Genomic DNA, 12,775 nt, shown 5'->3' on the forward strand with positions numbered 1-12,775 from the left:
CACCAGGGCCACGCGCAAAGGGTCCCTTTAGGGAAGACCTGGGGGCGCGCGTCGCCAGGGGCCACCGGCCCGCAGGGTCTCGGTCGCCGCGGAGGCCCCTCCGGCCGATCGGGGAACCCGGCCTCCCGTCTCCCCGCGCGAGGGTGACGCGCCCCACCCGCCCCTCGCGGCGGCGCAAGGGCGACGGCGCCACCGGCCCGCGGGGAGCCCGCAGGCTGGGCGCGCAAAACCCGAGAAAAGGAAATCAGAACGTGGCCAGCGGGCAGAGAGGTCCGCAGGGCGCCCCGCGAGGGACACGGAACCGACTGCGGCGCAGGGAGCGCAGCGCGTGCGCCCGAGAAGCACGCCGCCCGCGCGGCCCTCAGCTCCGCCCCCCGACCCCCCCACCTCCCCCAAACCGGCTCCCCACGCCGCCGCTGCCCCTCTGGGAACTCCGCGCCGCGCGGCCCCGCGAGGCGGGCGTCCGAGAGGGGAGGGGCCGCGCTCCCCGCCTTCCCCGCCACCCCCCCCCCCCCACAGCCGCGCAGCTCCCCAGCCCGGAGCCTACTCACCACCTCCTCCTCCTCTGACTCCTCCGCCTCCTCCTCTTCGTCTCCCTCCTGGCCACCGGCGCGGCCCAGCCGGCGACGCGCTGACGCCGCACCCCACCCTCGCGGCCGCCGCCGCCCCTCCCGGGCCTCGGCCGCAGCGGCCGCGGGGTGCGTCAGGCGCAGGCCCCGCCCCTAGACCCGCCCACGTCCCCGAGGCTCCGCCCCCCGCACAGCCGGACGCTGCGGGCGAGGTGTCCCGGGCTCAGCCTCCGGCTCCGCCCGCCGGAGCCCGCTGCCCTAGTTCAGGGCCACCGCTCCGTTCCGCACCTGCCCACTGCGAGGGCCTCCCTGCGCCTCCTCCGCCCGCACGCCCTTTCCCTCCTCTCGTCAGCATCTCCGTCTGCCCCTCCAGCTCTTTTGCACCTTCCCCAACCCCCTAGACTTGTGGGCTTGCATTGGCGCCTTCTCTTTCCTCCTGGGAGGTCTTCGCTGCTCACTAGGTCAGCCTGGGCTTCCTCTAGCAGTTTTCCTGCCGGCCCCTTCTCTCCCCATCCCGGTTCCTCTGCCCGGCCTGCTGGATCCTCAGGGCCCCAGCGCGTCCCCGGCTCCTTCCCCGCCACCTCTGCGGGCCGTGGAGCTTGCACCTCCTGGCGCCTGCTCAGCCAGCGCGTCCTAACTTCCCTCCCTCGGGCCCCTCCTGGAACCCCCTAAAGGCTTTGGCTCACGCCCTCCTGTACCTACATTTTGCGCGTCCTTTTGGTTCTGACTACTTCCCACACTTCGGATGCAGTTGGAGTCTTCGAGAATTGCATATTCGTGGTCCCACTTAGCTGAGGAGTCACTAAGTAATTAAAAATCACAAAGCAAAGCGAGAGCAGTGGGGACCATCTTTGACCTACATCGCTCCAGCTATATTTATTTGACACTTAAATATCAAGGGATGGAAGTTTCTATTGGGTCTTACAATTCACACATTTTGGATTTTTTTTTTCCCCTGCAACCTAACCTCACTTTTGCGCTTTTATTTTTAGAAAATACGTAGTCAATAGAAAGCACCAGGACCTTTTAGGTCTCTTGTTTTCTTACCTATAAGGTGAGGAATTTATCTTTTCTGAGATTCTGAATTAAAGGATTTTGTATTTGGAATCAGGTTGTGCGTTAAATGAGTCTAGAGAAGGCAAAACATTGCAAATGTAATGAAGTCTGGTCACTTCATTTTAAAAAAAAACACAGCAACTTGAAAGAGTTAGGCTATGGACATGAGTTAACATACCAAAATAAAGGAAACTGATTAGGCCTTTGGAGTTACATTCACAAGTTGCTTTAAATTATGTGAGTAGGCATTATTATTCTTAAATTGAAGTGTTAAAACTATCTTCCATTCTAAGCAAAATCCAGGCTCTATGTGGCTCTTCAAAGTTTAAAACCATTGTGAATTGAACAACAACATTACAAGCATTTGAAAGCCTAATAAACCATCTGCCCATCCACTTTAACACAAATTGGGAAAAAGAAAAGTGTAAACGCCAAAAGCTGAAAGCAAGGGTTTCTAACTACACACAAAACTAGTAAACCTTATCCCACAAAATAAGTATAGGAAAGACTCCAAAGACTATGGTACCCATTTCATTGATTTGGAATCAGAATCATGTAATTTTACAACTGGGTTATCCAGTCCTTAGTATCATCTGGAGTCTAGTCTTTTCATTTTACAGATGAAGAACTAACTCCCAGAGAGGGTAAATTGCTGGCTCGATATTACCCAGACTAATTGGAAACAAAGCCAGGATTGAAGCTCAGATCTCATCTCCCATACCTGCCAACATCTGGCTTATACTTACTACTTACAGTTATTCAACATCAGAAGTCTTTGACTTTGCAGTTTTGCCTACATGGTCTGAGTGATGTATGAAATTGAACTGGAAATTAACTAGGAAGGTATTGCTGTCAGAGGCCATTCTGTCCCACTGGTTTCAGGGATTCCTGTTGCATAAGCTCCATTTCACCCGGTCAGGGTTCATCTTCCTAATCCAGGCAATTTTGGCCAGGCCTCTGGAGCCATGTCCCAACCCAACACATTTATCCTAGGGGTGCCAAGGGTTATGCATGAATGTAAAAATTATAAAGCTTTTTATTGTCAAGAACATTACTGGAAAGGAAAATATGAAACAAGGTAATAAATAATTTACCATGAATAACCAAGGATTCATTGCTAAAATCCAAATCTTAAACTAGACGTTATCCATGTAAATTAAGGGAAGACTTCTTAAATGGACAAAAAAGGAAGTGTAGAATCTGGATTGCTTGATAGGGAAAAGGTAAAGGAAATGGCTTGACAAAGGCACTGAGAAGAAAATGGGTAAGCTAAAAATGGGAAAGAGGGGATCACATGAATTAAAACAAGAGGCTTATTTTAGAACCAATAGAAAATCAAGCTGAAATGATAGGGTAGAACCATTGATACAGGGCTTGAATTTTAGCCTGAGAAATTTAAACTTAACTTAAGAGGAGATTATTTAGGTTGGATTTGGCAGGGGAATAGAGGTGAAGGCAAGACAGGAGCCCATAACCTTGTTTGGTTCTGAAGTAGTAAGTCAGAATTAATAAGAAATGTTAGACGTAAATGCCACTCAGGAAAAAGATGATTTCAGTAAGTGTATATAGGGATCAAAGAAGAGTAGGAAGTCCAAGATGACTTGAGAATGATAGCAAGATTCAATAACAGTATCCATACACCTGAGTATCTATCTTACCCTTGGAGGATGATCAGCACTTATCCATTTCTTGTTTCCTTCTCGAGCAATTGATAGGCTATACTCAAAAAAGTATAGCCTATCAATTGCTCGAGAAGGAAACAAGAAATGTTCCCAAGGTATACCCTCCTATTCTCCATACCCTCATTCCAGAAAACTTTAGTTTGCTACTCAAATTGAATTAGAAGGTAAGAAAGCAAGCTCTCACCCTGTCATGGGCCCTTGTGCTGGTGTTTTATGGTCGACCTATTTTTATTTCCGTTACAGCCCTACTGATGTAAAAGTGTTCAGTCGTGCAGTATACAAGGTTACAGTTAGAAATAAACCAAGAAGTGTTTGTTAAATGCATACCACATGATGCCTAGCACTCTGCTAGGCCTGAAGGGCCTCTGCCTTCCAGAAGTCTACAATCAGGTTGGAGAAATCAGGTCCGCCCACCTAATACCAAAGAGGATAAATTCCACAGACAGTAAAGTGCGCTGATACAGAAGTAGTGAGGAATAGGGTTGAATGGAATGGGACTGATACAATTTATCAGTTTTTCATTCGTCTGTAATCATTGCTCTAGGTTGTGGAGGAGGAGCAGTACAATAAGAAGCTCCTGCGCTCAGGGAGCCACTTCCCATTTAGGAGAGACAGAGAGGAACAAATAACGGCACAACTATCAAGTCGTAATAACTGCTGCAAAGGAAAGAAAACGTGAGGGTGTCAAAATGATTATCTGGAGAGTAGGTTAGACCTTTCTGAGGAGCACTGAAACAATGACTTGAATGAAAGGAATAGCCAGTCATGCGATGCTCTGGAGAAGAGCCGTTCGGGCAGAGAGTAAACTAGTGCGGAGCCCCATGGAAGGGTCAAGCTTAGTGTGAGACGGAAAAGGTGAGCGTTTCTAGAGTGTCAAGAGCCAGGAGGAAAGCAAAGGATATGAACCAGGAGAGGTAAGGAAGGCCTTGTAGATAAGAAGGGATTTTAAGGTCAGGTGAAAGTGTGGACCAGTGGAAGATGAGTCACGCTGGCGTTCTGGATTAGAGGAGGGAGGGATTAGGATCTGGAAGACCAGATGGAAGCCTGTGTGATCCTCTGGTCAGGAAGTGATAGAAGGTAGACAAGGTTAGTGGCCAAGTTAGCAGGGAAGACAAAAAATGTCAAGGAGATCAAGTATTGGGTATTTCTGAGGGGTGGTGGGCGGTGTTGGTTGTGGAGAGTCCACAGTGTCAAATGCAGCAGAAAGGTCAAGTAGAATAAGCAATAAGTGAAAGCTACTATAGCTAACAACAAAATGTCAGGTGTGACCTCCAAGAGAAGAATTTCCATAGTGTAGGGTGATCAGAAGAAAGGAAACGGAGGCAGTGAACCTTGTATCACTACTACAACTCAAAATATACAAAGCATATGCACATTTTATTTACCTTTGAAGGCCATTTATATTTGGGATACTGTTTAACTTTTAAAGCCCTGTAGACATTCTCAGCCAGTTCCAAACTCGTGTCTCCATATTGAAGGAAGAACAAGCTCATATCATAGAGAGATATCTAATATGATTTTTCTGGGCCAAAAATCAGTCACATCAGTGACTCCCTGCTCGAAAAGCAGTCAGAAAAAGTTCACTCTTACTCCTGAGATAGGGAAAGCCTCACAGTAGAAATACTAAGGTAGTACCATATCAGTTATGGCTCCATTCCGGCCACTCGTCACGTCTAAGCCATGTCGTCTGTGGATACTGCCCTGAGCATATCACATAATCTTACTGAACTCCACGGTTTCATTAGTTAGGGAGAGAAATCTCTGAGAATTTAGGCTTATGGGCATGCAGGTTAGCACTCTATAAAAGGGGAACAAACATCCTTCTAACAGAGCCTCATGAACAACTATGACTCCAAGTGGTGCTTTGCAAAGTCTTTCCAAAAAGACAGCTCGCTTGAACTAGATGTTCTTTTGTCCAACAAATTGCAAGACAATTTCTTTTCCTGGAAACAGCCGAATTTGGCAGTCAGAGTGGAAGGGGAGACTGAAGTAGCCTCCATTTGTAACTATGCAGCTTGCCCATCTCAAGGAGAGCAAGCCTCACTGGCTGAGTTGGACCCACACACGCGTGTGCATGCCTTCTCCCAATCTTCTGATGTGGGCGGGTAAAGTGTGTTAATTTGTTAGGTGTTATTGCAAAACGGGATGCTATTAGCACTCTTTTTTTTTTTTGTTTGAAATTTACTTCGTTTGTGGTCCGCTGGGAGCAGTTACTCTCTTGGGATGGTTTGGAAAGCTTCATTAAATTCAATGAAGGAAAAAGAAGTGTAAATTATTCTTAAAATAATCAGGAAATTTACTATGTTTTAATTGCTGGCCCAAATGCTTCTCAAGTCAATACTGACCAAGGATTCCTAGCATTAATGAACAATTACCATATTGCTGAAATCAACACCATCTTTAGCCTGAACAGCCTTCTTGTTTTTGGTGCAAAGAGGCCAAAAACCTCAGTAGCCCAAGAAGCATAAAATGTGCTCTGCTGATGAAACTGTCTCTTTAAATTGGGCTTTAGCTATTGGAATAGCTAAATATAATGCAAGGGAATTTGCTTTATCATTGTTACCGTCTGGCCTAGAGACAGAAGCATTTTATACTGTGGTTTATCCTGCAGCTTTTATCAAGGATAAATTCGTGTTTTTGTTTAAAAACAAAGAAAGCTTACATAATTTCTCCTCGTGATTAGCCCTTCCAGTAATTATCTATTGCTTGGAATCAGTGTCAGCCGACCAAGTTCAGATGGCAAAAAAAGTGTTTGATCTGCAGTGATGTGGCTTAGAAGACTGTGTACATGGAAGGTACAGCTATGCACATACAGAGAACATAGTTATCTAATTTGACTGCCAGTGATTTAATTAATGTTTGTCAAGCACTTTGAACATGAAAAAGAACTATCTGAAAGCTGAGAGCTATTACTCATAATCATTTTTCCTATTTGTTGAACTAAAATTAACATACAAATGTGATACTCTTATGGTATCTTTGAGAGATATGCTCCTATTCTAACAAACCCAATTGGACTACACTTTAAGAAAGTCTCATTAAAACTTCAAGGCTCTGGTTTCTGAAAGTAAAGCTTCAAGCTGGTTGGGTACCATCCATCAGTAGATCTTGAAGCATACAACAGTGACAGCTTGGGAAAGTGTGCGCACCTGTTTACGGAGAAGATGTTAACAGGGGCAAATCTAAAATAAGAATGCATACCGCAACCTGATTTTCAAGAAGTTTTTGTGCATGCCTACACTTAAAATTTCCCGTGTTATCAACTTTTTTTTCCTTCTAATTTTCTCTCCAAAGAATAACGACTGATGAACATGAAGTCTCAGGAACAACCTGAGAGGAAAAGAAATAATGGAAAGACCCTGTTTTAGGGCTCAAAGGAGAAGCACTCAAGATGTTTTCCTTTATTGCTTTTACTCCAAGTCAAGAACAAGAGCAATGGCAAAAGAAAACTTGAGGAGGAAGACAGGAGCCTGGACAGAGGCCCCGATTTAACATGATCCCCCATAGAGAGATTTCGGCAGTACTGCATTCCTGCCTACAAGGCGGGACATTTGTGCAGGACTACAGGGCAGAATGAACTACCTTGTGAAATGGAAGGGGTGGCTTGAAAAGACACTGACTTTCTCATATGACTTGTTGTTTTTTTTAATTTTGGTTTCATTTCATTTACATTTCAGTCCCCTAACGAGAACGTTCACATCAGTATAGAATCTTCTTTCTGTTTTCACCATGCAATATCCATACTTTAGTAGAGTAAGCCTGATAAGGCACTACTTCTACCTCAACCCTACTAAACTAATACATGGGCCTGGGAATCTGTCCTTTCAGCAAGATGCCTCATGACTTTATATTTACTAATGTTTGGGCAAGACTTCTAGAAAAGGTATCACTTACCTTGTGCAGCCGATTCTTAGCACAGACCTTACTCTTAGTCATCAGATTGGCAGGGACAATGGTGCTTACAAAACATTGTTGTGGCCCTCTTACATTTTGTTCTTGTTTAGTTAAGGTGGGGCCTCATAACTAGTACTAACCAAGAGGTTTGAGGAGTCATGAAGTTTGTAATTTCTAGCCAAGGATCTTTAAAAAAAAACACAAAACCATATTGATTGATTTTAGAGAGAGGGAGAGGAGGGAGAGAAAGAGAACACTGATTTGTTATTCCACTTATTTAAGCATTTCTTAGTTGATTCTTATATGTGCCCTGACAAGGATCAAACCAGCAACCTTGGCATGTGCTCTAACCAACTGAGCTTCCCAGCCAGGGCTCCAGCCAAGGTTCTTATGAGCAATTTTTTTTCCTGCCCCTGTAGCCCTAGAAACTTTGTTTTCTAGATGGTATAACACAGTGGTCGGCAAACTGCGGCTCGCGAGAATATAAGAATATAAGAATATATAAGAATACATATGCGGCTCTTTGGCCCACATGCGGCTCTTTGGCCCCTTGAGTGTGGCTCTTCCACAAAATACCACATGCGGGTGCGCATGTACAGTGCGATTGAAACTTCGTGGCCCGTGCGCAGAAGTCTGTTTTCGGCTCTCAAAAGAAATTTCAGTCGTTGTACTGTTGATATTTGGCTCTGTTGACTAATGAGTTTGCCGACCACTGGTATAACAATAAGAAGGAAGCACCCTCAGATTTTTGGGAGCTGGTTTGGAAGAGTAACTAGATCCTCAAGAGATTCCTTATGAGCTAGAAGTAAGTATTTAACAGTTAAAGAGATGAGTGGTCCGTGTAGTCTATCCTGAAGAATACAACCCAATTTAGACATCCCTCTTTCATAATTACAGAAACAGTTTTTTAAACTTTGGACCTTACAAGTGAAGGGATAATGGAATGAATGGTGCACAATTTATTAAATAGATCATTGAATTACAAATGTATACACAAAAATCACAAATTATGTTGTATGGTAGGAACAAATGTTCTTTTCATAGTTCAGTTCTGGCTTTACTTTTCAAATCCTCTTTTAAATTAATTAGAGAAACCTGGACCCTATTGTGCCTAGGAAAAACATCTTTGTCCTTGCCATGCCTAGATCCTCTTCTTTTCTTTATCTTGGTCATACATCACTAACAGTCCATCTTCTGGTCTCTTGGATGGACGGGGTTCCCATATCCAATGTCAGTCAGAAGTGGATTGATTGCTTATTCGTATTTGCTGCTTAAAGTTCACTCCTTAAGTACATCAACTAAATTTCTGTGACATCAGTGACTCATTTCTAATTCATTTCTGCACGGAGGTGTGCAATGCTGAAACAGAGAGATTCCCTCCTCCCTGTGCTTTGGGTGCTGTCCTCACCCACCCGGGCCCAGCACCTGTGGGAAGGATGAATCAGACGGTGTTGGGGGAGGGGATGAACGATAGAAGAAGTTTCATAAAGGCCATAGAGTTTGCAGAAGGCACTGATCTACCCCTGAAGCATTCTCTCTGACAGCCGAAGGCCAGCTTTTGCTATTGCACCATTTCAAAAATGACTGTTTGAGAGCTACATACTGACATAAAGAAAGGGCAGGGGGAAATCCTCCCTTCATGGCTTCCCAAGCACTGCAGAGACTCTTTTGTCAGTAACTATGCCCTTACTTACCAGTCTTATAGCTGCCACAAATCTTTTTTTAGAACAAAGGGGAAATAAATAAATGCAAGCTAGCTACAGTTTGCTTCTCTCATGAGTAGAGTGCAGTTAATAACATGTTTTTATACTTTAACACATCACCTTTTCCTTCATTCACAGACCAAATACAAAAAGAAAGTACTGTATTCTTTTTCCTGTTGTTTTGTCAATAATCCCTGAACAGATCCACATAACATTCCTGAAGTCCAATAGAAGAACCCCATGCAATGGACTCATTGAAATCTTTTCCAGTTCTATTTGGTACGTATTTGTCTCCATTTTGAAATGGGGCCATGCAGCTTTTGTTCCTATAGAAAAGAAGTTATGATTTAAGAAAACTTTACAAAAGGGAAGCTGATCTTGATGTTATCAAACTTCCCTCTTTTCTTTTAGCAGAATGTTTGAGAAAATGCCAATCGGTGTCGCCTATCATCAGAACCTTTCCGCATCTGATTGCGTCTGAAAATTAATTCTCATAAAACTATCCGACCATCTTTAACAGATGATATATATTCCTCTCAGACTAGCTAGCACCAACATTTGTCCCTGCATACTGAAATAGTAAGACTGCAGCAAATGTTTCAGCTACAAGGATACCATAACTAATTGCTATATGTTTCCCCATTTTTAGAGAGGGGTGAGCTTTGGTATAAACTCAGACATACGTATTCTTTTGTGGTGAGTGTTAACCAGAATGCCATTTTTGTCCAGACTGTCACCAGGTGGTTTTATAATTAGAAGATTTACTCTAAAATGAAAGTCTGAAGTTGATGAGGCAGAACCAGCTATGTTTTAAAGAGAAATTCTTATTAGTACAAAATATTGGAGGACAAACAAAATCGATTTTTACAGGCAGACTAACCAAATTGCTCATTATTGTAGTAAACATTGCAGAAATCAAGGGGATGGGCTATATGTGCTGTACCCAAGCAAGAGAATGAAGAACTGTGGTCTAATTTATGTACAATAATTGTTCATACTAGCATTCTCATAGTTTGGGTTGTGACTCATTTTGTTCTGTGTGACCTTTGTCCTCCAGGAGTGGCTGCTATTAGAAGTAGAAGCAATAAAAATAAAATAGGAGTTTACTAGGCTAACTTCAGGTTTTTCAAAATACCTGAACCTCAAGAGTAAAGCAAAGTGTTAAGTAATCTGGTACCTTTACATCTTTAGAGTAGTTTTGAATATTTGGAAAGTATTTTTTCCCCTAAAAGACATTTAGTAAAATATTTTTGGTGGCATATTATTTTAACATTTAAAAAGGTAAAGCACAGAAATCAAGTTAGTTAATCATAGGCTTTTCCTTCTTCATTTTGCATTCCTACCATTTGGGTTTCTTTCAGGTGTAGATGGGCATGTTAGAGGAGGGGATATATTTTAAAGAAATAGCTTAATAAAATAATTTACTGTCAGCAGGTCACCACTAATAAGCAAAACTTTTATAAATCATGAGACAGTAGACTACAGAAGATGGGATGAAAACCAATGCCAAAAGACACAATTTCCAAGGTGTTTTCAAAAATGATGAAAGGATCTAAATGTCAGTGTAAGAATACATATACACAGAAGAATGTACTTCTTTCAGGTGTTTCATGTGATATTTTAAAACTATTTTTTTTATCTTGGAAATTCCCAACCATACCCCAAAGTAGAGAAATGTTATTACTACTAGTATAAAAGATACTCAGGGAGTTATCAACATGTTTGCTACACTTGTTTTAGATTTCATAATTTCTTTGATGTTGTTTTGATTGCTGGTATATTTTTTAAGAGAGTCCTGATATCATATTATTCCACCCTAACTACAACAGTATACATCAAGCATGTCAAACTCAAAGGTTAACATGGGCCAAATAAACAAGGCATGCGGGCCTCAAGTTTGACATGTTTTATACACATCAAAAAACAAAAAGAGTATTGTCTTATATAATCACTAGGGGCCCAGTGCACGAATTCATGCACCTTGAAAGGAACTGTGGGCCGCAAGGCTGCAGTGGGCACAGGGACGGGTCTCAGCCCATCCTCCGCGCCCCCCCCGCCCCCCGGCCCCTCCTGCCACAGCCCCCGGTCCCGTCTTCTGGCATCCTCACTCCTGCCGCTGCTGCTCCCACGCGCTGCTGGCGCTGGCCCCACTTGCACCCGCTGATGGTGCTGGCCCTGCATGTACCTGCTGACGGGCGCAGAGCAATTGGGGCTGGTGCCAGCACAGGTGCGAGTGGGGCCGGCGCTCTCAGCGGGTGCGAGCTGTGGCTGCTGCCTGATCACCCCTCAGGAGCAGGGGGAGGTGGAGAAGCCCTGAGGGGCTGGCAGCGGGTGTGAGTTCTGGGCAGGACTACAGCACGCGGGAGCAAAGAATTTTCAGTAACCACCAGAGGCTCGCTCCAATGACAGCAACCTGTGCCCCGCCTTGGTCTGGCGCCCCCGCTCACCTGCTCCACTATCCTGCCGTGGCTGATGCCCGCCATGTTCCATGCGTGTCCCCTGGTGGTCAGTGCACATCATAGCAACTGGTTGTTTGGTTGTTCTGCCGTTCAGTCTATTTTATTATATAGGATAATACATTAATCACATCTAAGTATGTTTAAATAGTCTACTCTCACATCACTTAAGTCATTGTGGGTTAGTGATAATTGTTTTCTTGGTTGATTTTTATCTTTATTTTACCCCTTTCTCCTCTATAGGCATCCCCTCAGTTAGCAGAAGAAATCCTACACTTAGATTAGGTTATTTTTAACATATCCTTGGGACGCTGCCTATGCCTTTCTCTGGCATGGTATGTTATTCAGAATCTTACACCATTTCTGAATTCTGCATTGCAATTGGCATGGTACAAGAAAATTACATTTTACTCAAATTCCAAAGTTTTGTAGAGTGTAAAAATACTCTGATTTATTTAAAAAATGAAATGAATCCATACTCTAGCTATGACAGCATTGAGTAATCTGATAGGTAATGTCTAAGATATTTTTCCTAGGATCCTTTGTTTTCAAACAAAGCCAATAAAAAAATATGTAAAAATTTAAAGTAAATGACTGAAAGGAAATATTTAAATCCTAGCCTGAAAAAGGAGAGGAATCTGACCCTCTGGAGGAAGTGAGTTCTACGGAGCAGAATGTTGTGGGCATTCTCTTCAGAGCACTGAGATGAATCAGTTCTGTGTATTTTCCAACTTTGTATCACTCTACTCTGCTCAGAGTGTTAGTCAATGCCATAAGCTTACTTCTTGGCAGGACCCCTTAAAACTAGAATTCCCATTAAGACCAAACACAATGAGGTAGAGGTAGTTTCCCAAAGAAAAGTCAGGTGTTGATACAGAAGAAAAGGAGAAGGAGAAGAAGGAGAAGGAACAAAAACAAAGAATGAAAGAATGAGGCCTGGTGGACAAATGAAGTGAGGCAAGGGTCAGACTATAGAACCCTTCCTTCCACTCATCAGTGACTATCTGTCCTTCAGTTCTTATTGATGGGTCATTGAAAACCAGGCTTCCTCACTAACTCTGACTTTGTTCTCTTTTCTATACCAATGCCCTACTATTAAGAACTATTACTTTTACCTGATCCCCTTTCTCCATGTCCCCTTCATAAAAAAAATCAGTGTTCCAAATACCTATGGCATCTAGGCTGGTAGAACTGATAAGTCTGTTTTCTTGATATTATCCTGCTCTCTCTCTCTTTTTCTTTTTGGCTGATAAGAATGGATTAAAATGTTCAGTCTAATTAAAACTCTCCATTTCCTTTTTGGTTCATACTTCTGTCATTCCCTCTGCCTGTTCTGTCAGAACTATACCCTTCCGTACACACACACTGCACTCACTCACCAGTTTTGTCAGTGCCTAGTATGGCACAGAGTAGAC

The 12,775-nt window shown here is 43.5% G+C and overlaps 1 protein-coding gene across 1 annotated transcript in view; it reads right to left on the reverse strand.

The window, feature by feature from the left end:
* The window catches only part of GTDC1 (glycosyltransferase like domain containing 1), a 364,616-nt gene extending 363,924 nt beyond the window's left edge, over nucleotides 1-692 (reverse strand). Inside the window, exon 1 of the mRNA XM_054723540.1 lies at nucleotides 552-692. The gene's annotated coding sequence lies outside the window, so the exon portion shown is untranslated. The remainder of the gene's footprint in view (nucleotides 1-551) is intronic.
* Nucleotides 693-12,775: the final 12,083 nt, after the last annotated feature.

This window comes from Eptesicus fuscus, chromosome 11, assembly GCF_027574615.1.
Source record: "Eptesicus fuscus isolate TK198812 chromosome 11, DD_ASM_mEF_20220401, whole genome shotgun sequence".
Classification (NCBI taxonomy): Eukaryota; Metazoa; Chordata; class Mammalia; order Chiroptera; family Vespertilionidae; genus Eptesicus; species Eptesicus fuscus.